Source organism: Amblyomma maculatum, chromosome 4, assembly GCF_055883805.1.
Source record: "Amblyomma maculatum isolate TAMU_Amacu chromosome 4, ASM5588380v1, whole genome shotgun sequence".
Classification (NCBI taxonomy): domain Eukaryota; kingdom Metazoa; phylum Arthropoda; class Arachnida; order Ixodida; family Ixodidae; genus Amblyomma; species Amblyomma maculatum.
The window spans coordinates 66,155,811-66,179,887 of NC_139347.1; positions in this window are offsets into that span (position 1 = coordinate 66,155,811).

The window sequence follows — 24,077 nt, forward strand, 5'->3', positions numbered from 1 at the left end:
GTTAGCAACCAGAATAAAGTGATTGGCCAAGAAGGCGCCGCGAAAAGGTAGCAGCACTTCAAGAAAGAAATGCTCAGCATAATGTTCAGTTCAAATTCTTACTTAAGTACTTATCCTGACAAAGCAGCAAGGTATTGCCAATGTGGTAACCCTAGCTAAACCATGCAGTTAAAAGTGTCTTGAAAGATTATGTACCTTTTTGTTTATTATATGAAGCACACAAAACCAGTGATAAAGCGTACCAACAAATGCGCGCCGCTGACAAACCGACTCAAAACACACCTGCGACCAATGCGCATACCTATACAAAGCTGACGACACTGACGAGCTGACGTGATAAACTCCTGTGGGAGACGACGTAATGCGACACTAATGTTGGCGTTGTCACAATGTGCCACAGAACATCGTTCCTGTTCACATACCGCGAGCTCATATTTCAATGCAGCGCCAAGCTCCTTAAGCAAAGCGAGAAGCTGGCAGCAACGGCGCACAGCTCACAGAGGTATGAGAAAACTACGGGCAAGAAAGTTCAGAAACGGCAATGATAGGGAGAAACCTGTGCGAAAGATGAACACTTCTAGAGAGGCACATTATGGGGTCTTCCGAGCATGCCAGTGCAGACAGTGGGGCGGTACCGATGGGAAACTGCTTCGTGACGTGCTTTGCAAACACCCGTCACTCAGGCCCCAGCCGCGCCTTGACTGCAGCCGCTGGTGCTTATCTCTAAACCGGCAAACGCGCAAATATTGGATGTGTGGGCAGCACGGAAGGTGCGCATATAATAGCAGCGATTTATCAAATCACATATGATATCTTTGTATCGGGGGCGCCAACGTGCGAACGAAATGAGCGGTCAGGCGGAATGTTTCTTACTTCGCTGACTTTGTTTTTGCCAAATAAAAAACTGCTAGGCTAAGGGTACATCGGTGGTGGTAACAATGTAGGACTGTATTCGTGCCACTGGACATCTTTCCATTGAGACCTGAGTCTTTAAATTCATATTTAATATGTTTATTCATTACTGTCCATAAGTGATAGAAATAAACGAAGAAAAACATACTAGTGTGGCATACACAACTAACAACATTCACTTGATTTTAGTTCAAAAGAACGCTTCTTTTTTAACTCTTGACCCATTTTAGCTGGGACACCCTGTACAGAGATAACATCTAGCAGTGTCGTATCCTTGGCGGGAGTAAAAAAAAAAAAGACATCGATGATACCGCACGTGAAAAGGTCATGGCGCTTGCAACACCTGCAAAGGGACACGGCCGGCTGCCGTCCACAAAGGCAGCAGAGAATGCAACAGAAAGGACACAGTGTCGAAGCTCCCACGCGTTGGGAGGCAAGAGCAGGGTAGGGGAAGCGGCACTGGTGGTTTGCGATGGTAAGCTGTTTTAGACACGCATGGTTAGGTTCGCTCGATAGCTTGGCGACAGCGGGCCTTCTTTTTCTTCCTGTTTTCTTCTCAAACTTAGCCTAGCTCGGCGTACATATTCTTTGCAGTGTAAAAGAAGAAATAGTGATTTTTTCCTCTGCGAGCTCTGCGACATAGGAAGAAACGCCATTGCTGTAATAATTTTTTGTTTTCTTTCTGTGCGCCTGGATTTGCCTTTTGTATCCTCGCTTCACTTTGTTGAGTGAGGACTTGGGCAACGCTGAGGTTAGTTTTTATGGCTTGAAAGTGAAATAACCTGCACATATGGTCATCTTTGAAACTGCAAAAATAAAGCAAGGACAAGGTCAGAAAACGCGTACACTACACATATTTTTTTTATTTGTCTAGTTGGTTTGCTTTTGGTGGTTGAGGGGATATAAAAAACTTCCTGTGACATTTCTAAAAGGGTACACAAGTCTGCATTTTCTGTATGGTGCGTGTTTCCTTGCTCTGTTCTTCTTATTGTTCACACAGTTTCGAAGATGAATGATTTTTACCAACCAGACCGCCAGAAGACACTTTCGACACATACAAAAGGACAAGCGTGGTGAAACTTTATAAACAAGAACGCTTTAAAAGATTGTGTTCTTTCGCCTGCTTTTTTATTGAAGCCGCAAGAACAGAAAAAAAAATAAATTGGACTGCCTTTTAGAATGCAGTCTTCAATGAAACAGTCTTCAATGAAAAGCTAGGCCACCACTGAATCTCAGCACAGTACGATAGTTGCAAGCATCATTAGTTACGACACGAACTTTCTGTGTGTCCCTTATTATTAGAGCCTTTTTAAGAACTCCCATGCAAGTAAGTCCAATCTGAAGATAAAGCACGGATTCTCAATATGTGGTCACGGCGACGAACGTACGCTTAGGAGGCTGCGCCTCGAAAGCGCAACTATATATAAGCAGGTCATCCGACCAAAACACGCGGCGAGTTTTTTTTCCCCAAATAAGAGTGGTCATCCCAGGCAGGATTTAAAAATGTTGTAGTCTACCACGCGGGACCAGTGGAAAATTTCCAAGCAAGCACTTCGCAGGGGGGCGCACAATATAGGCAGTAGAGACACCTGGGAGACCCTGCTACGCAGCTCACACCCTGAGCTCCAGCTCTTGCTCGTCCAACTCGCTGAAGAGGCTGCTGGGACCCACGACCTCCAAGCATGCATCTGAGGCGGCTGCACTTGCCCCCTGACATGCGTGTCGGGGGGTGGGTCGATTACCTTATCCGTTAGATATTAAAGTTTAGTCTATGTATCTACATGAGGTGGACGCCAAAGGAAAGTTGAGACACAGATACCGAGACACGCCCCTATAGCCCTGTTTTGCATACAGTAGCAATGGTAAGCTATACACCTCGTGCAAAGTGACGGCACCGCCGCTGGTGGTGGCGCTGAAGGTAAATCCGGCAACGGGGCCGGCCGCATGGTAAGCTAGCCATGTGTTTCTATTTAGTGTTCGCATCATGAATTTGTTTTCCCGTGGCGTTATTATCGTAGAGCAATCAGCATACGCTGCATCCACTAGGACACAAGCTGCGGAGCATCATCGGCAATTTTTCCTTTGGTATAGTGTTCAAAAGCTGTAAAAATGCGCTGGAGAATGTATTTACTCGTCCCAGCTCGGCAAGCAATACGATCGAGAGCGTATTGTTCGAGTTCACTAAGCATTTACAAGTCGCTTGTCTTTCCTGTCTTATATTTCGACAAGAAAGCACTTCAAACATAGTCGATCGGCACATCATCGTGAGTTTTCTGACAATCGCTCTATTCGCGTTTAGATACGGGAGAAACATATGTGTTGGTGTGTGCGTAAACCTGTAATAGTTAATTTACATAGTACAGTGCTCGATATTTTCGTGACACCTAATTTTTTAAGCCTTTACTAGGTCCTGAGTGCAAAGTAAAAAAGGATATGATGGGCGTCAAATACGACATATAAAGAATTAAACATGGTCCTCCAAGCGTATGGTACATGCATTTAATGGCCTATATAATAAGTGGTTCTTGTTTAGAGCCGCATCTCTACATCTTTTGCCCTTTTACCTTTTACAAAGGGAAGGTTGTCAGAACTCGCTTCATCGCGTTTCATCTATTTCCGGCTCTATAGGCTACGAAACATGTCATCGCCACGACCAAATCCATCGTTACGGCTAAGCCCTTGTAATGTTTGAAACATCTGGGCGCATGCTATTATCGCCTATTAAGATCAGTCCGCGATTTTGTTGTTAGACCCCTTTCACATTGGGAATTCAGTAGGTCGTGAGCTTGAAGCAGCGAGCCTTCGCGACCTATATGAGTGTGTGCCTCTCCCGCAATACGAAATTCCTAGGTTCGAATTCTACGCCGGCTCAAAATTGCCTCAGTTTTCATTTCACGTCAATGTTCTTGCTTTAGTTACTGAGCTTCTTTGATAAATTTAGCGTTAATCTGAACATTTCAAACTGCTCCTGGATTTTTCGTTGAGATTTTTCGATCACAGCGAGCGACAACAATGACGACGCCGAATTTTCTGCGGAACGTGATCGTTAGCGAAATTGCATTAGAGTCTTGTGATTTCGGCCCGATGAAACGATACGCCTATCAAAGAGCGGTTCTGGCGCGAAGTAATGGGGGGGGGGGGGGGGGGAGAGAAATTGCGACGCGTAATCATAACCACATATTAAAAGAGCTTGCAAAGCAAAGGCATGGTAAATGAAAAATTAAACAGTGATTATGTTGTTTAAGTAACTGATCAGTCGATGGAGCATACCCAAAGTAAAGCTGGGCTCAAAAATTCAGCTAGTCATTTAGCGCTTTTGGTTCTTTTTTTTTTTTTTTTGTGTAGGAGGCACTTAGCGCCTGTTCGAATTAATTTCTCCCAAGGGGTTGCAGCCTTATCAACTTTTTCGCCTCTACACAAAGGTCAATCTTAATTTTATGCTTCAGGCCGCTGTAGAAAAAATCGGCAGGAGCCGAAAAAAAACAAAAGAAAAAACGCCATCGCGTCATCACCAATTCTCGCAGCAACGTATAATCAGCCGCAGCTCGTATTCCGGAAGGACTTTTGAAAATGACAGCTAGGCGTCTTTCAGGGGCGCCCCTTTAGGCGGTGCACGGGGTGTATAGCCTAGCTTTCAGTGTGTGCGAATCGAATTCCCACATTTAACCTGCGAAGTTTGCGGCACTGTGGATATTTAAGGCACCAACTCGAACCTCAATAAAACCGAGTGAAGGCATTTACGCCCAGTGAGTTCTGCTGTGCTTTCATCGAAATGAAACGCCGAAGTCGCGCCTTAGTTTCTGGTGAGTTATCTCATAAAAGGTGATTCTGAATTGCGCGCCTCTGGTATAATTCTTGTCGCGCCGAGCCACTAGCTCTACGTAAGTGTGTGCGGTTGAGAGCTTCCGTTAGTGCACTTTTCCACTCTCAGAATAGAGTATCTTTGCTGCTTCCCGACGTTAGAGGCCGATGTATGCAACGCATCATGCAGTATGGAAGTAACTACGTAAATAACACGCACGTTTCGCAGCGTAATATTCGGGCATAATGCGGGTAAATAAATTTCGCTTCTATTTGAAGCAAACAAAAAAAACTGTCTATTAACATCCTCGTAAGTACGTTCTTCTGCAGAGGACAGTACAGTCTTCGTGCTAAGAGCATGAAGGAAAAAAATCAATCTGCAGTGTGATTAGGTTATCTTAACATTGGTTAGAACACATCCCGTTTGATTACCTTGTTCTGCGGCTCAGTTTACATTTTCGTGTTGTCGTCTTTTACTACACCATAGCAAATCTCAGACGTCTCGAACACTATAGATATTAATGTTTTGCACAAAATTGTATTTTATTCTATACGCACGCGTATTTGTGTAGATAATTTTATCACCACTGGTAATTTAGAAATCCATAAAATTGGTTAAGTTTATTTTAAGTGCAATCATGTGTTTTATAAAATTAGCCACAATCTAGCATTCATGAAATGTAGAAGAACGGAAATCTGAGCTAGTTGGTGCATTGCAAGATCAAAAAACAGCGCGGCTACTTGGGACAAACAGAGAAGGGAGAATAACGGACAAGCGCTGACTAACAACTGAAGTTTATTCGAAAAAAAGCACAGGTAATATACACTTTTTTTCTTCAAGAACCAGGACGCATGCGCTCCCAAACAAGCATCAGTCTAATCATGGGAATCCAAATATACAATCTCAGTGTCATGCAGAAGCACCGATGGCGTGCTCACGCAACTATCCCCTTTTTTAGCCTATCACATCCATAAAAAAGGGGATAGTTGCGTGAGCACGCCATCGGTGCTTCTGCATGACACTGAGATTGTATATTTGGATTCCCATGATTAGACTGATGCTTGTTTGGGAGCGCATGCGTCCTGGTTCTTGAAGAAAAAAAGTGTATATTACCTGTGCTTTTTTTCGAATAAACTTCAGTTGTTAGTCAGCGCTTGTCCGTTATTCTCCCTTCTCTGTTTGTCCCAAGTAGCCGCGCTGTTTTTTGATCATGAAATGTAGGGACAGTAATGAAATCTTGGAGCTCCACAACTTGTATCAAGTGGTTTTGTTGCAAGCCACAGGAGAAGTACACACATGACACATATTCACAAAGTGTGCGCACAGCGTAATGACGCTGTTCGGGGTCAAGCAGTGCTACAAGAGGGGCCAGCAGTTTCTGCATGGCGGCATTTTAAGGCGTTCTCTTTGTCAGTGTGTTGTTTCATAGCAGTGTGTTGTTTCATCCGCGTTCTATGTCACCCATGCAGTTGTCTAACCAGCTTCAACGCTACAGCTGCTGTATATGAAACCAAAGAGAAAAGATGCATTTTCGAATTTAACTAAACCACAGTTCCTTCCTCTACTTGTGCCAAGGGCCACCTCTCTGGAACTGCAACAATAAAGCCGGCAACACAGACACGTCGTTATTCCTAGACATGGTCCACATTTGAGTTGACGATGGACTGGATCAGCAAGAGCCTAAAATATACAATAAAAGGTTTGCTGAGACACTATTGATCGTATTTCACACGGTTCTTCTTCTAACGTTAAATGGTTTAGCTTGCGCAAATTTGCGCGTTTAGCGTGCGACTCAATGCTGTACTTTAGCAAAAAAGGAGAAAGCCCTCTGAAACGCAAGCAAAATAATAATTTGGTAAAAAGAAGCTGAAAACAAGAATCCAGTTCGCCCTAATGAAAAGTACACACGTAGTTTCCATGAACGTTAACCCAGGGAAACTTCCTCATGTAGGAGAGCTCTGCATTCGTATCCCAAACAAACAGCTTCTTTGCACGCTAATTCTGTACTGATGACAAAAAAGAGTTTTTGGAACCTGGCCCTGGCGTCATTTGGTATTACTGTCGACGGTCTCACTGGTCAGTAGGCGTTAGCAGGTAGCAGGCGTACACATGAGCCCGACTAAATAATTTGATTCCTCCGTATCGTACGTGGCACACCTAATGCTACAGTTCAATTCAAATGCTTGCCACGCCTGCATAATTTAACGATTGTCGCTGAACGTACTTGCTGGAATATTCGTTGTAATAAAAACAAAATACTCTGCCACCAGAAAAGAAGTAAATGGAATGTACGCGTGTACATTTATGTTTCGACCGCATTGTCACAACGAACGTGTCTGTGTTGCTGGCTTTGTTGTCGGTGTACCAGAGGTAGCTCTTGACACACGCAGAGGAAGGAGCTGTGGTTTCGTTCAATTCGAATATGCATATTTTCTCTTTGATTTCATGTACAGCAGCTGTAGCGTTGAAGCTAGTTGAAGACCTTTCGATTATATATTGTTTAGTTGTTGCTGATCCAGCCCATCTTAAACTAAGCCAGAACCACAGAGGTAGATGCTCTGTCATAACCACCAAAGCCTTCCGTGTGCACCGGTGTAGCTCACAGCTAAACAAAGGTTACATTTTGTGCTCCTCTCCCTCCCCCCAAAAAAAATAAAAATAAAAAAGAAACAATATGGGCGATCTTGGACACAACAAGCGAGAAATAAATAGTTCTGCCGGCCACAGAAATAGTTGGTTTTGTAAACACGTAAAGATTGCGCATGAGCCGAGCAGTTCAGAGAAGCAATGATTTCCTCAAGGAGCTGTCATATCGGACAGTTTAACGCAACGCGACTATTTGGCTTGTCACAGCTGCGTTTAGCTGGGAAAGAGCAGCCATTTGCAGTGCTTTCAAATTCAGGCCTTTCTACCACCTGTTGTCTACGGGCGTAACGTGAATGACCACGCGAGATTGTCGAATCTAGAAGCGGTCGTTATCTATATAGCATGGCTGTCATTCAATCTGTGTGCCTGTACACCGGCCTTAGTCACTTCGTACAAGCGGTCTCATTTTTAGTGGAATAAGAAGACAGTTTTAAGAAATGAAATCGATCAGTGAGAAGAACACATTGTCTTAATACCGCTGTATTAAACCATTAATTCTAGCACACAAGTCAAACTCGAGCTTTATCTTCAAAATGTTTCAATTGAGTGTATGTAACATTTCGTCAGCTGTTGGCTTATTCTCGACACGCATTGTATTTTCTCCTGAGGCTTCTGCATATGATGCACACCATACAGTGGTTGAGAAGTATGATATGATTGAGATTAGTCGTTTCTCAATTTCAAGGTATCAAGCCATTACGTATCTTTTTGGCAGACCAGAAAGCTTTGCAACACAGCTTGCGTTTTCCGAGCCAGTATAAATCACCAATAAGTTCTTCAATTGTACAGTGCTATTTTATCCAAACACCGGCTCAACCGGCAAGCCTACTCGTGGGCATGTAAATACCTGAGAGAGGAAGCAGCGACATGTAAACCGCTCCGAACTAAATCCTACCAACTGGCTTCTTCCACACAGTACATCTGACACTCTACCGTGACAAATGCGCACTCTGCGATAATTCTTTTAACCCATATCACACTACAGGGGCTTTGCCGCCAGTAAAAACAGGCCCAGGAATCCGGAATCCCCAACCCACAGCATGAGGAGCGGGAAACCGCGGGGGCAATGACTAACGGCAATGGTTACGCCGGGCGCAGCTCACAGCAAAAGCCATCCAGCCGTGCACTGGATGCCCTCTCTCGTAGAGCAAATCGGCTTTCAAGCATGTTTTAAAAGAATCCTCACAGTCGAAAGGCGAAGGAAATACTATGGCAGAGAGGATTGTCATACAGCTCAGGATTTTCACTGCTATATTCGTGAAGAGCGCAAACGACGTACTTTCCCACGAAACTCGTCGCGTTCTGTGCGTAACACGTGTACATGCCAGAAACCGGAGCTTGTCTTCGCAGAAAAGTGTCGTTGTTCAACGGGGCCAGCGGAACGCGACAGCATGCCATTTGTGGCCACCACACGAGCGTCCTTTAGCAGAGTTAACAAGAATTGATTACGAGCGTTCCCCGTTTCCAGCCGGCCTATATAGGCCGCACTGGAGATAAAAATGCAGATAACATTCAACTAAGTAGGAAATAACATCTGTAGCGGAAGCACTTTGTTTACTCCCGCTTTCCTGCTATCTGCGGAAAACATGATCCTCCAGATTACTTTCCCGCCTGCGCTGCCTGGACGACATTCACAACTTCCATATTCTGTATACCACTCAATGCATGCGTTTTCAAGCATTGTAAACACCGCTACGTAGATGTTGTTGTGTCGTTAGTTATTGTACATACCCGCGAGGTATATTGGTCACACGTGAATCCAGCAGAAATGGCTATTATGCTGTTTGATAAGAGAATAAAATACATGCACTAAAAACATAAATATGCAATAAGGTAGAAAAAAGCCCTACTGGTCAGAAAAAAGTCGATTAATTTCAACTCAGTAAGATACGGAAGAGGAGAAACAGCGGAATCGACACACCTATAGAAAGGAATCCTATTGGAGGAGTTAACAAATTTGCGTACCGCGGAACGAACTCTCCCGCCGCTGAAGCCCGGCTAAGCAGCGCTAAACGAAAGTAAATTTGGAACAATCAAGGATTTAGATAAATTTTTGCAAGGAATTTCAAGGAAGAGTTTTGGGAGGTAGTCGAAATAGCGACAGGACAGGACAAAATTGTACATCTGAGGTGCATTGCAGTAAGCCTGAATGGCTGAAGGAGAACAGCCAGATCTATGAAGGTGAAAGTTAAGGGGAAAAATTCTACACTTGAAAATTGCCAGACAACCTCGAACTGAGGGGAAAGACATTGACCAGGATTCCTCTTACGCTTCAAATGCCGAAAGTCGTCGAAAGATCGAAAGACCAAATTTGAGGACTTCATCCAAAGAAATTGTTCATTGCGCCGCCACCCATGAAGAGAAGTAGGGGAGTAATGAAAGGATTGAGCCATTCAAGGAAGCTGACACACGAAAGTCTGCGAATTTGTTCATTAAAATTCCACAATGGCTTGGAACCCACACAAGTTTAATTTCTCGGAGATGAGACGGCGCGAAGTCATAAAACTGCCGACGCAAAAAAGATGCAATCGAAAGAGTCAAGGCAGTACACACTGAAAGAGCGTCCGTCCACACAGTATCGTTTGAGTGATGTAAACAAGCTCTGCAGATGGCTAAAACAATACCTAAAAATTCCGCAATACATATTGCGGTATAATCAGGTAGGCGGACTGAATAGACCCAATTAAGTTGAGAAGAAAAAATCCCAACTCCAGCATTTTCTCACACGCTGTGCGGCATCAGTGGCAAATAAGACATATACGACTGAAAATGTTGCAAGTGGTCGTCCAAAAGAGAAACCAATTTAGATACTGCCAGATTGGCATGATATGAACATATGTCATCATAGACCAAATTAAACTGAGATAGACTAGAACTGGGTTGTCAAAGAGAGCACACATCTACCGACAACGGAGATAAAAGCGACTGCACATATACGACCTGAGGCATTTGATAGCGAGACCAATAAGTGAAAAAAAAATTAAGTGAAGTAATGAAAATTATTCGTGAACATGATAGAAAAGAATATTAATTTTAGAATGGAGTGTACGGTAAGTTGCTGTAAGCGGGAATCCAAAGGAAGTACTCGAGCCTCAGAGTACAGGACGTTTATTGTCACAAAACTAGGAAGGCCAAGGCAAAGCCGTAATGCTTGCCGTTTAATCAAGAGAAGTGGTCGAACCTTGTAAGCAGCGCAGCCTGTAAACAAGACGCAGCCGAATTCCAGAATAGGTTGCACATAAAGTTTTCAGATCATAACAAGGGCAAACCTTCTCGTTCCATATCTCCTGTGGCTTATGCGGCGGAGTAGACCGAGGGCACTCTCCACATTACGCCTAATATGTTCACTTAAGGTCTCGAACTCAATACAGAATCATAGAAAACGCCTAAATACTTAAGAGTAGTAACCAGAACTATAGGCTCTTGATGGTGTGAGAGAGAAACAGAAACAGATTGATTGACCGGAAAGAATGGAATAAAACATTTATTGAATTTAGAGTAAAGGAAAGAGTATCTAGCCAAGATTCAAGATCGGTTAAGTAATTCTGTAAGGTATGATATAAGGTATGGATATCTGTGGACGACGAGAATAAGGGAATATCGTCTGCGTAGACGTTCAGGTGAGCGTCGAACATCGTCTTGCATAGCTTTTGAAGAAAGGAAAATATTGAATGAAAAACGGGATAGGACCGAACCTTGAGGAGCGCCTTAAGATTGAGTATATCTGCGAGATGAAAGGGTGCACCCTGATAATAAAAAAAAATCTTCCTCATAAAGTTCTTGAATCCAAGCAACTATGTAGTTTAGTATTCGACAGTTTATCAAATGCGAAATCAGAAATCTGTGATCCACACTGTCGTATGCTTTTGCAATATCCAAAGTTACTAGAGCGGAAATTTCACGAGACCGACTAGCCAAGCGAATTATTCTCTCCAGGTCAATGTGCGCAGACCATATTGAGCATTCTGGACGGAAACCAATCTGTATGGGAAAAAGAATTTTTTTTTTAAATAAACTGAGATAAGCGTTCACGATTTAAGCAGGCTCTAGTTTTCGCCAGAATAGAAGTTAAATAAATCGGTCTGATATTGTCAATTACGTAGCCAAGGCTTTGATTCTTAGAGTATTAGAATATCTGTCAAGCTTCCAATGGCTAGGTATACAGGAGTAATTTAGGGAACAGTTAGTAATAATCAGTAATTCATGTGAAGAAATCTGGAAGAGAATTTTTAACATGTCAGCTGTAATGTCATCAGGGCTTGGAGCTGAAGGGCTTGTTTTTGAAATTACAGTTGCTAACTCTGACATAGACACCTCGAAAAAATTACAAGAGTTCAACGCTACTGAGCCAAATATTGAACAAAGCATTAGCTGCGGGTGGCCGAGCGTTCTTCTTCTCTTTTTCTTTTTCCTCAGCCCACATATAAAGCCCCGCTTTAACCAAGCCGTATGAACGTGCCTTAGTGGCCGATAGGGGTAACGTGAATGCCATAGTCCTAGCACGCTGATTGTGCATAACAGTCCCATGTGAAACGAGAGACCCAAGTTGGCAGCTCCTGCCAACTGAGCCGCGGCTCGGACCGCGCAACGCCGACCGCTTGAGTTGGGAGCCCATCTCTCGCTTTTGTGTCACGTGAGATGTGACGTCACAGCGTCACGTGGGTAAGACGTGGCTACCGCCACGCTACGCCAACCGCTTGAGTTGGTAGCCCAGCTCTCCCCTAGTGTCATGTGGAGTGTGACGTCACAGCGTCACGTGGGTAAGACGTGGCTACCGCCGCGCTACGCTGGAGGCTCGAAACCTAGAGTAGTATTGCTTTCGCAATAAAAACCTCACGCAGCGGCCGCGAATGCGAGCGTCCTTGGGCATGGCGATGAAAAGCAAATTTCTGCACCGCGACCAAGAGTATCCAATAAATCAGCCGCCTCGCTAGGGCTCAGCACCACAGATGAAGGCCAGACTACCTTCGGCGGAGATTTAGCATGGCGCAAGAAACGAAAGAGAGCACTACGGTGCCTAGTATAAAATAAAAAGGAATGTAATTCAGCCTTATGCTCTTGCTTGTCTGATGACACAGCACATTTAAAAGCGCAACGTGAAACTTGAACTGTAACCGATTAGAGCGGAACTGATTATGACGCAGACTCTTCCATGAAGCTTTTCGGCACCGATAAGCACGAGAGCATTCAAGATTCCACCAAGAGGAATAAAGAAGATCGTAGTTTCCTCTTGAAGATGAAGATTTATTGTTTTTCATTTTTTCTTTCTTTTTTCAAACGAGGCCACCTGGAAAGCTTTAGCTATTGTTTTAATAGAGATAGTCTTGAACATTGTATGTACCTTGCATTACCTTCATTTTTTTTTCCTCGGCATTACATACCGGAGAAAGATGGACGTTGGCTACGTGTAGGTTGAGCTAAAATGCCGATTAAAAAGTTGGTGAAAATCACGCGTTCAAATCGGCTATTGATTTCCAGCAAGCACGTCCTTATCTAACATCATTCAACTTTCATACACACCTGCTTCCTCTTTCTCGATACGTCTGTTCAATCTGTCGCATTTCTCATCAGCTTTTTGTTATTTGAACTGCTTGACGAATGCATTTCTCATAACTTTACTGCATTGAACGTTTTACATTTTTCATCTTCTATAGATACCGGAGCACGCATGTGACCAGCCTGCACATCCTGGTAAAGAAGCGCTTCAGGAGCAGCAAAGTAAATATTAAAGTATTACTTGTATATTTCCTTTTTTCTTTCAGCACACATTTTTCATGCGGTCACAGCAATAAACCTCAACTAAGTGCATCTTCTAATGCGGTATGCCTGAGATAATGGCGGCAGTATTTCTTTTAACCTAGGTGGGAAAACAGCCAGAAAAACCGGGAGAGAGATCCGAGCTTTTCAAGCGATTTCGCTCAGTAAGCGGATGCTTGTAAAGGAGGATTCCGCAAAGCGCCTATGTATTCTCGGTGCTTCATCGCAAAGAGCAACAGTGGAAAAATTTGAAAAGTGATTTTGTCTTCCTAGCATCCATCCCAAATTGGCACCAATGTGTTACTTTAAGCGTCATTTAGGAATTATTTTTCGCGTTAGAGAAAATGTTTGCAGCAGCTCCGAGCTTTCGAAGCTTCTTTTACGATCACCAGTTCCCCAATGAAGAGGTGCGACCACAAAAGCAGAAAAATATGCCATTAACCGCCCGCAATGCAATCATCACAAAATATCGACAACGGTGTTACTTGTGAGTGTGCGCTATGAGCAATAATCTGCACTTGTTTCATGTCAAGATTTAAAAAAATTCTTTTGTTTTTATTGAGAATTTTTCTCTTCATACTTTTGATACAGTCTGTACTTACCGATTTTCGTGTACCCTTTTGCAAGAATAGCTACATTAATTTATGTCACTGGTAGAGCGGACATGCATTTGCATCCTGCTGTGGCATTTATTTCGCACGTGTCTCGAATCCCTGAAACTAAAAACATTTTCTGCGACCCCGAAACATCTTTCTTTCTGGACAAGGTTTAATATAGCCTTCAAGCATGGGAAGCTTTCTTGCGCCGTACTTCCTTTTTTGCCGTTAAGAAAGTATCTGTTTCATTTGCCTGGTTTTTGACAGTACAAGTGCGAGATATATTTGTCAGTTGCGTGCTTTAAATATGGAGATCTAGAATTGAATCGAGCGATTCTTTGGACATTGAAACATCATTTGTATCCTGGAGACTTTAGAAAAAAGAAATGCCAATAGGTTAAGTATTAACCTTCTGTTAATAATCTCTACACTGGAGATTTTGTGGTACCAGCGGAGCTTCTCAGCACCGCTTACTTTTAAAGCGGTGCGAACACATTTTCCAGCTTTATGAACTAAAACTCATATACCGGCCATGTCAGCAAGACATAAGAGTGTATAATTTGTTTGGTCATAATTAGTTAAGTATTTCCTACTTTCCATGATGTTTACTAAAGTGGGACACTTTTTACTAATCAAGCGAAAGTTAGTAGAGTGTCCCTAATCTTGATTGCTGATAAAAGGAACCTGGTAAAGGAATGCCAGTAAATGAAATGCTGGAAAAAGAAACAACAGTATTTAAGCGGTTCTAATCGCCCCTTTTTTCATGATCGCGATGGCGATTGTGGGGGTAGGGAGGGGTGCTTAGAGCCCCCCCCCCCCCCCCTTCCTCGCATTTTCCAGTTGTCCAGGCATTAAGACACTATCATAAACTTGACCTCAGTCACTATTTTTCCAGAACCGATATGTATAAACACAGTTTTTTTCCTCATATATTCGAGGCATGTAACAGGCTACCCGGTTCACGTCGCTCCCTTCAATTCCATGAATTTGTTAAAGCAATCAGCCACTGTTGATCATTATTTTCAAGAACACAATTCAATAATTAGTTTGTATCTGCATTTAATTGTTTACTTGATTGTATTGTTGATTTTGTACTCTATGATCGCCTTACATTTTGTTTGTTTGGTTTTTGTCATTTTTTAAATATGCACTCCCGCATCCCACTCCTGCAATAGCTCCAGATGGAGCTGCAGTATACACAAATAAATAAATAAAATAAATAAGTGAATAAATATCTGGACGAGACGGATGTTAGAAACAAAATTTCATTTGGCAAAAGCACTTGGCAGACATATTCGCAAACGCCAATATACTTCGCTTGATCTATGGCAGCCCTCTTGAAACTAATTCAGAATTCCGTTATGGCTGCCAAGCAACTGACACGAAATAAAGCAACTCTGGTGCGCGATGCCTACGACACCTGCCTAGCTCCGCTGAACGGCCGCCGATTCCAGGTACATGTGAGAACAGGCTCGGGGTTGTTTTTGGACGGCTTTTGGCATTCTGTGTTGCCACCTGTCGTGTACTGCCATAAAGCAGAAACACAAGAACCCAGAGATAGCGCCGCGCAACCTCGGGATTCTGCGCAACGAATGAGTGCGCAAGCCCGTTGGAAGCCGCCTTGTCTACGCGCTCTTCCTCGAAAAAAAAAAAAAAAAAAAAAAAAAAAAAAAAAAAACTGGGGTGCTTACATTCACACCGAGTGTTTTCCCAAAACTTGTTTGCGAATATAGGAGTGTGGGAGCTCTTAGCTTTATAATCGCGAGGATACGGTATCCTCATGATACAAGCCAGACTTAAATCTGAATGTGCAAATGTATTGTACAGGGAAACACGTAACTGTTGGTGTTATTGGACTGAAAACCAAGCGCGTATAGGATTTGTGGAAGGCACGCTGGCATACAGAGGCAGAAGGCAAGGGGGGATCATAGCAAGCGAGGGAAAATGCCTCTCACCAAGATACATTGATATATTCTGTTAGCTCGGAAAAACTGACTTTCGCGAACCTACTGCGGAGCGTTCGGCCCTAAGCCCATTGAACATGCTGAAGCTTTATCATGTGTGAGTATTTCTGACCGTAATTATTATGCGGCATGTTCTACTTGACGTTACAGCTAAAATCTCATCGCATCAAAATGCTCACCGCAGCGGAATAGTGCATCAAAACGCAGGCCATAGAGTAATTTTTCGATGTTTGCAGCGATTGAGTAAAAACACCTCATGAACACCGCGCTTCTTGCGAGGCGGGGAACGCAGCGTAATATTCTGGCTAGTTAACATCTTCGTAGAAGATGACTGTGTCGACTGCATGACAAATTCCTCTTCAACTTAGCCGTCTACTGTAACAACCATCTCAATGTTACCCCAGCAGCTTTTATCGTCTTACCTGCCCACTTGACTTTGCCGAACGCTGCTGCATTTACCTTCCAATGAATTTTGCCCTGTTACTCTAACACTCTGTGCCTGCATATCCTTCGCATCAACTGCTACCGGGCAGATTTACTTCTGCTTGTGTACTGCCTTCAGGATATCACTGACCAAACTTCTTTCCTAATTCACACTGCTCACCCTCCTTCACTCAGCGTTGTTAATTTTTCTTCTCATTTTTTTCTTCTATGCCCTGTTGCACTATCTTTAGCTCTATTTCAAGACTATTGTTATAAAGAAGTCACTTTTTATATGACTATACGTATTTCAAGAGCTATCTTGACAAGGACAACCAAATACAAATTTACCTAATCCTATGGGCCTCAGCTTTTTTCTCACAGTCCATATCTTCAATCCTGAATTAGATTAGGTGGACGCATTCACTTATTACATCAAGTGCCACACCCTTTAATTTGGGCTGTTCATCACACGCTCGACCACTGCATTATCTTTCTTAATAATATCTCAGCCCTGACTTCCATGTACGCTTTGAATCTCGATAATGCTTAATTACTTGATGAGAGTCCATAAACTTCTTGATTCGGAGGAAAATGTCAGAAAATCGGCTGTTCATACACCGGTCTTCGAATATATAGTATCATTGAGTTTCCCAATTTAGCTGAAACCTATGTCACTACTGCTACAATTATTTGCCAATGAAAGTAAATGACTTTACCAGCATGCATCATGTATCTTTACTGACTGTCACTCCGTCACTGTTTAGCTTTATTACTTTCGAAAGGCTGGAATTCCTGCTCGCCATATCCATCTGCCTTATTAGTGTGAGACATGCGTAGTAGCCATATATGCAGCTGTGATATGTCTGTCGTCAAAAAAGCTTAATTTCGGCTTTTTCCGATGTCCCCGTGAAAGATATTTTCAGCACAAAACGAAGCCTCTTCGTTTTCTCCCCACAGCCTGCAAAGTAGCGATCTCTTACTGTTAAACTCGCCCGCTCAAAGACTTCCTGCGTGAAATACTCTTAACTTCCGTCGTAGATGTTCTAAAACCCCCGTCCCAAATTCCTTATGGTCAAGCACGTCCACTTCATATTGACCCCGTCCAGACCGCATTTTATTTGTGTGTGTGGACCGATTGCTTGTTTCACTTACTGAGATGGCAACCACCTATACACAATGACGACAACGAGAATAATATGAAAATCCTTCAAGGTAAGCTCAGAACAAACCGCAAATATATAACACAACGCCAGGCTTGATGCGCATACATAACTGACTCTCCGCGCCATAGACCAAGACTTCACCTCCCTTTTTTGTTCATTTCTCGCCCACGCGCAGCTATACTTGCCGGTCACGTTTTATGAGCGCTCAGCGAAGCGGGGTTTCAACTTTGGTTCTTCTTCTGGCCTTTGCCCTCCGTCAGAGCCAGTTCTTTTTCCCTGGACGTGGGCGTTGCTCAAGTGCTCTTGCGGCACATGTATTGGCCACAGCTGCGGACATTGCATACGCGGTGCTTTGCTGCAAGTAGAAAGCAATTTATGGTAAGGTGGAGTGCCGGAACTGCACCTGTACACTGATGTATAAACTACAAAAACGAACGTAAGGCGTTCCTGAGGAACCTCCTATGAGCAAAGAAGAAACAAAGGAGCCAGTTGCTCAGGCGGGCAGCTGCGTGACTTGAAAGGTACTTACAGGAACCGACATTATGCAAGGAAAGCGCTGGAATATTCTGAAGGCTCCTATATGCACGTGGCACGAACTACACTGTGGAACAGTGGATCGGGAAGAAATAAAAACGCAGAAACAAACTAAGAGCAATTGATGGTTCTTGCTTCTCATCTGTATTCTGTTCGAACCCAACGCTAACTATATGCTTAACGGCAGCGCTAAAGAACATTGCTTTGCAGACAGCAAAAGTACTGCCGCTTGAAGTGAAGAACCGGCGCAGGAAATCACTCTATGAACTATAAGTTTAGGGAATATTCCATGTAGAATAGCGGTCGAATAGTATTATATTATTTGTTGTTTGAATTGCACTGAACGCGTTCAAATATACACAGTTGAATGTTAAGAACAATCTCAGGCCACTTATACTTCGTGTCGAAACCATTTTTCTCCCACAATGTGCTCCCGTTCTTTGCTTTCAATTTTTGATGTTCGCTTTGCAGCACCGAAACGTAAATATGAGCAGTTTTAAAATAAAAACTAATTACAGGGATAAATTATAGAAGATTCATTAGCTTCCTGCAATGTTGTATCGGTCTGTTCAATGTCATTGTGGCGCTGATCACATTCGTTTTTCTTTATTTTTACCCTGAAAGGAGGCTTTGAAGTTAAGCGCTTAACTTCGAAGGCGTCACTGCTCTCGCAGAAAACCGTTCTTCGTGATCAAAGCCACATATGCCTGTGATAGAGATAGATGGGGTGGCTTGGCACCCCTTTACTTTTTTACTGCTTTGCCAAGACACGTGGATATTTAATTCTCGTTTACGTTTTCAGTATAGTGCTTTCTTTATTTATACCGGTTGCAGGGCACATCACACGGGCTCTCAGTGACAGGACATTAAGCAGCTGCCGCTTCGGTTCCATCTCGAAAAATAGTGCCATGGGATTGAGGCCGAACCCTCATCCTCTTTTCTAAAAGAGGCAAACCTCTTTTCTTTTTTCAATTTTCTTGTACACGTTTCATTTTTCCTTCCTCCTTTCAATTTGTTTCTTTCTATACCGAAATCAGTTATCTTGATCTTCGAGATTTTGACTAATGTTAATGTCAAAGTGGTGTAACGGGCCTCTTACATGTCAGGAGCAATTCTCTCTTCCCGCTATCTTTCAATTTTCGCATTGAGGGTAGAGTCTGCGTTCTTTTAATTCGATGTGGACGCTAGGGGCGACATCACGCATGTATGAGGTGAATGGCTCATACCCTGTCCATAAGAGGCATAATACTATTTCCTAACCTGCTCAGCCTACAGCGAAAACAATTACTGCGATACCAGTTACGAGGCCTAGACGGCCATGGTACTCTGGTATTGATGAGACTTCTCCAGAAAAAAAAAAAAATTGTGAAAGTTAAATTATACTTGAACCATGTTTCGCGCGCGTTAGCCATCGGCCACATCCGCAGTCGCTGCTGTCGCTTCGACCTTGGCTAGCTTCCACTTTTGGTAAGCGTCTCGGCAGCGGGCTAGTCTGTCTTTTCGCTGTTCGGTGGTCTCGGCAGCCTGTCTGGCACGGCTACGGTCTCTGCCTTTAGAGAGGTGGCCTGTGCGTACAGCCTATTTGTTTAAGTTAAATGGAGGAGCAGTGCATAAGTAACTTCATAACGACAACGATGTTGAACGCACAACGCAAGTGTTTTGCAGTCGAAACTACATCAAAACGGCCATCTTTATTACTCAGCGCAAGACGTCTTCCAGTTTTACACGCGGCGTGATGAGCTGCGACGATAGCATACTGCTCGAGTGCCCCGGCATGACGATCAAAACGTTGTTTGTTGTGCATTGCAAGATGAAGACGACAACGTTTTCGGTGCAGCCCGAGATGAAACAAAATACGGCGCATGAGTACGTGGCTCTATTTCTGCAACGCATTAGGTACAAGTATGTGGAATAACGAAAAAACACGATCTGCTTAACTGGCACAGACACGTGAGCATTGGGCTATCGCCGGAGCCCATAATGATTGAATGAATGAATGAATGAATGAATGAATGAATGAATGAATGAATGAATGAATGAATGAATGAATGAATGAATGAATGAACGCGAAACTCGCCAATGAAAGCAGTAGAGCTAACGCTCTCGCAGTGTTGCCGCGAACTAGCTTCACTTTCCTTCATTTTGATATGCTTCTCAGTACCCAAGTACAGATTTGGTGTGTTGGTATCAATGGGGCGTGTTCAGCGCCGGTTGTCAAAAACTGACGCCGAGAGAAATTTAGCTGTCTTGCACCGAGTGTCACTCTGACCTAAACTTTTCACCCCTCTAATCGGCGCTTCCGTAGTTTTAAACTTTTGTAACACCCGTCTCACAGCCTTACCCGCTTAGATATAGCTATGTGCTTCTGTATGTGCAAGGCTGGCTAATTTCCAAAGGCGTTCTCATATATTAAGGCGAAAGCATTTATTGGCCCATACTGTCGTCGACAAAAGTTGTCCGCGTGAGCGGCGCACTTGATTCGTTGACAGAGAAGTGACGTCACCAGCCGCCAAATTTGAAGCGACCAACCAGAAGTCTCATGTTGTTCAGCGTTCCTGCCATCTGCAATCCCACACTTGAATGCGTGCCATGGAACGCCACGCGTCAGGAGCGATCGCGCACCGTCCAAACGCCCACTTGTCGGAGGAAGCGTGACAGATATTGCGACTTTCCTTTCCTGTAAACCAATTGTAATTATATGTAGCACTGCAAAGAACGCCGATAAAAAGCAAACAATGAGAGAAATTATAGGAGAGGAAGGGTAGGCTTTCGTCATTCTCCTCTTAAGAGATATCTAAGACACAATCTAAATATTCAAATGCAACAGCATGTTCAGCACTATGTGCTTGTACTAAGGATAGACAGAAACAAGCTGGAGCATGTGAATTTCACCGGCAGGCGTGATTATAAACAGGTGACATCACAGTGCGATCCTCCACACATAGTACCTGTACTTGACAGACCTCGTGTTTAGTTAGTAGAGTACGCATTTCGATCTCTATGCGCTTCGTTTGTGCTCCCTCTCTGTGGCCTCTCCTTCGTGTGTTGATTTTTTCTTCCCTTGTTGTATAATAGCCAGCTACCCGTACGTATGGTCGATATTCGACCATAAACCCTGATTGCTCATTGGAGGGTCAAATTCTAAAGTTAAAGCTCAGCTACTTTGGTTATCTGATAAGAGAGGAATCGCTGGAGAAAGATTTGATATTGGGAAAGGTTGAGGGTCAGCGGAGAAGGGGTAGGCAGCGAACGCGATGGTTGGATGGCATCCTCGAGGCGCTGCAGATGAAGTTATGTGATGTTAGGAAGATGGTGAGAGACCGGAAAGCGTGGCGTGATATGGTCCATAGGGTCACGAAGAGTCGGACACGACTGAACTGAACTGAACTGAACTGAGTCTTGCTAATCTACTGCCTTTCCTCATCTTTATTTGCATTTATATTTTTTGTTCTTAGCACGCAGAAACTAAATGAAAGAAATATACAATACTTTAACAAACTTTTTGTCGGTGTGATCGCATAGGCGAAACAACGGACTTCCATTTGAGAAACAGTGATGTATAAGGGGTTTATCTAGAATTATTTCAACCAGCGTCGCGAATTCTAGTAGATATAAAACATGACTTACGAAGAGCACTGAAGGTGGTAAGACGCCCGACTACTGTGCCGGAGTTCCCGGGTTCGAACCCAACCTTGGCGGCTGCGCTTCGATGGAGGCGAAACGAAGTGGCGTCCGTGTGCTGTGCGATGTCAGCGCACGTTGAAGATCCCCAGGTGGTCGAAATTACTCCGTAGCCCTCCACTACGGCTCCCCTTTCTCTCTTTCCACTTTCACTCCCACCTTCCTCCCTTCCCTTACGGCGCGGTTCAGGTGTCCACAGAGCAAGTGTGACAGATACTGCGCCTTTCCCTTCCTGTGAACCAACCAAGCAACCACTGAAAAGTCATCTTCACCTGGGTCGAAGTGAATTACGAGAAGGAAAAAGCGGTATGAAGTTATAGGTCGAGGTGGCGCAAGTGACTTCGGGGCATTAGTGTCGATAACCGGCATTCGCGAATAATGGCTGCGACGCGGTGTAGAACAGACACCTACAGGAGCAAACGCTGATACTGAGCTGATTTGCGGCAACCAGCGCGATCGATGACTGCGAGGTCGTTTCTCTGTCAATCATTGATTTTTTATTAGAGGCGGCCTCCGGTCAAATTGTGGGCTTCTCGTTCAATAACGTAATAAGTGTGAAAACCCAGGCATTTCTTTCAGAGGCTGTGATAGGGTGCTTTTCCTGTGGTATATTGTGTTGGCTTGTATCGATTAGCTGTGTGACGTGCCCTTGGTGTATTGGCGCACGTACGCGGGAAAAAAAAAAGCGTCCTTCGAGTATGGCAATGAACTCTTAACACAGGCATCATATATTCCTCCCTGTTGCCGGTATCTGAGCTTACGTCGCCTCTACCGGAGAGATTAATCGCATGCGTTTCAACGACCAGTTTTGAATAAGTGTTGCGTCCTTTAATTCGCACATAGTAATAAACTACTGGTATTTAATTTTGGCATTGTGTCAGCCAACGTAGGACGGAGAGGATATTGCGACAGCCATGGTTTTAGGATTATATTAGATACTAATATGACGATTTTCAAAATACGTCTCCGCTACACTGTTCTATCTCTTTTTATCCTATACGCACTGATAAATTTGTGATATATTGGGAAAAACTTTTTAGACCGTAATTTGTTTTCCATATAGTACAGAATCACGAAAAAATGAATACACCAGCAGATCTTCCCCCGACAAACGGCTAGTTTGATGCACAAAATGTTCAAATGCAGGCTTTGGGTTTCTGTGGAACTTAATTACTCGTAGTGTCAGAGCAAACATCTGGAGCAATATTCTGCTTCAGAAGTTTGTCCTTAACTTATGTTCATAAAAAGAATCGCAGTATTCATGCTTACCTTTCAATTATGTGAGAAAATGCAGTAACTGATTTCCTAGTCGAGTTTCAACAACTCGCTGCGACGCGTGATTCCGCTCTCTCAACAGTAGGGCCCTATAACCAGCATGACCTGGCGACAGATCGCGGAAATATTGTCAAAACTTATAAGAGCGCATTTAAAGACAGTCATTCCTGTCACTTCTTTAGCGTAAGGTATTGACACTGCTTATCTCAGTACTCTATCCCGTGTGTAGAATATTATTATTAGTTTTTTATAATTCACAACATTCAAATGAACTGCTAACGTCTTTTCTCAGGTGTGTTCCCCTTTAGAATGCATTATGTGATGTTTTTGACTCTTAATTGCTGCGAGACCATCCATGAACAGAGCCAGGAGGTGACGATATGGCAACGATTATACTATGCGATTACCTTCGCGGTAATCATTTTGTGTCTTCAGTGAGTGTATGTTACCTTTAGGTTGCGTTTAGAGACACCTTTCAGCAACAATCGCTGTTTAACTCACTGAGAGACAACCGATGAAGAGAAAGAAGATGAGAGACCCTGCCGTTGAGAAAACGGAATTACGCCGCTGCGAGCGCGAGAAAAGCCGTAAAAGCAGATTTTTCCCGAACAGCGAAACTTGGACACTTCCCGCCAACAGTTGCATGCCAGAATCTTAAAATATCACCGTTCTTTCGAAATTAAATGTTTTCTTAAAATGGAGAGAATCTTTCGTGTGATTCCACATGTTTTGAGGGCAAATAGCCTCACTTCCATGCAGAAAGTACTCTTCCAAGACTTATTTACCACTTCAAAAATAATTTCGCACTTCGAGTTTTATTTTGCATTCTTGGGCAAACAAGAGAGACAGAGAGAAATAGAAGAATAGAAAGGCAGAGTGGTTATCCAGGTGATGCCCAGTAGGCTACCCTACACGTGGGGAAGGGAACAAAGAGAGAAAAAAGAAAGAGCGGCAAATAAAGGAGTTTGTCGCGTGTGCAGATATTTGTACTAAAAGAGGGCAGAGGGCTTATACTTAAAGACTAGAAATCACCCCCAAGGCCTTTAAAAACTTCAGCACAGCCTTTACCGTTTTCCTTTATGATGATAGTGTTGCCCAAGGGCCCAGAGTCTTAGCTTCTGTAAGAGGGCGAGAGTCCAAGCAGCGGACTGTAGCAGCCAGGAAGGCACACTCCCGCTGAAACTGAGGACAGTCACAGAAGTACGTGTGGAATCGTTTCATCCCACTCGCACTGATCACACACGTAGGAGAGTCTACCATTGCGATGAGATGTGAATAGACGTTTGTAAACGCCACTCCTAGCCACAGACGGCACAACACCGTA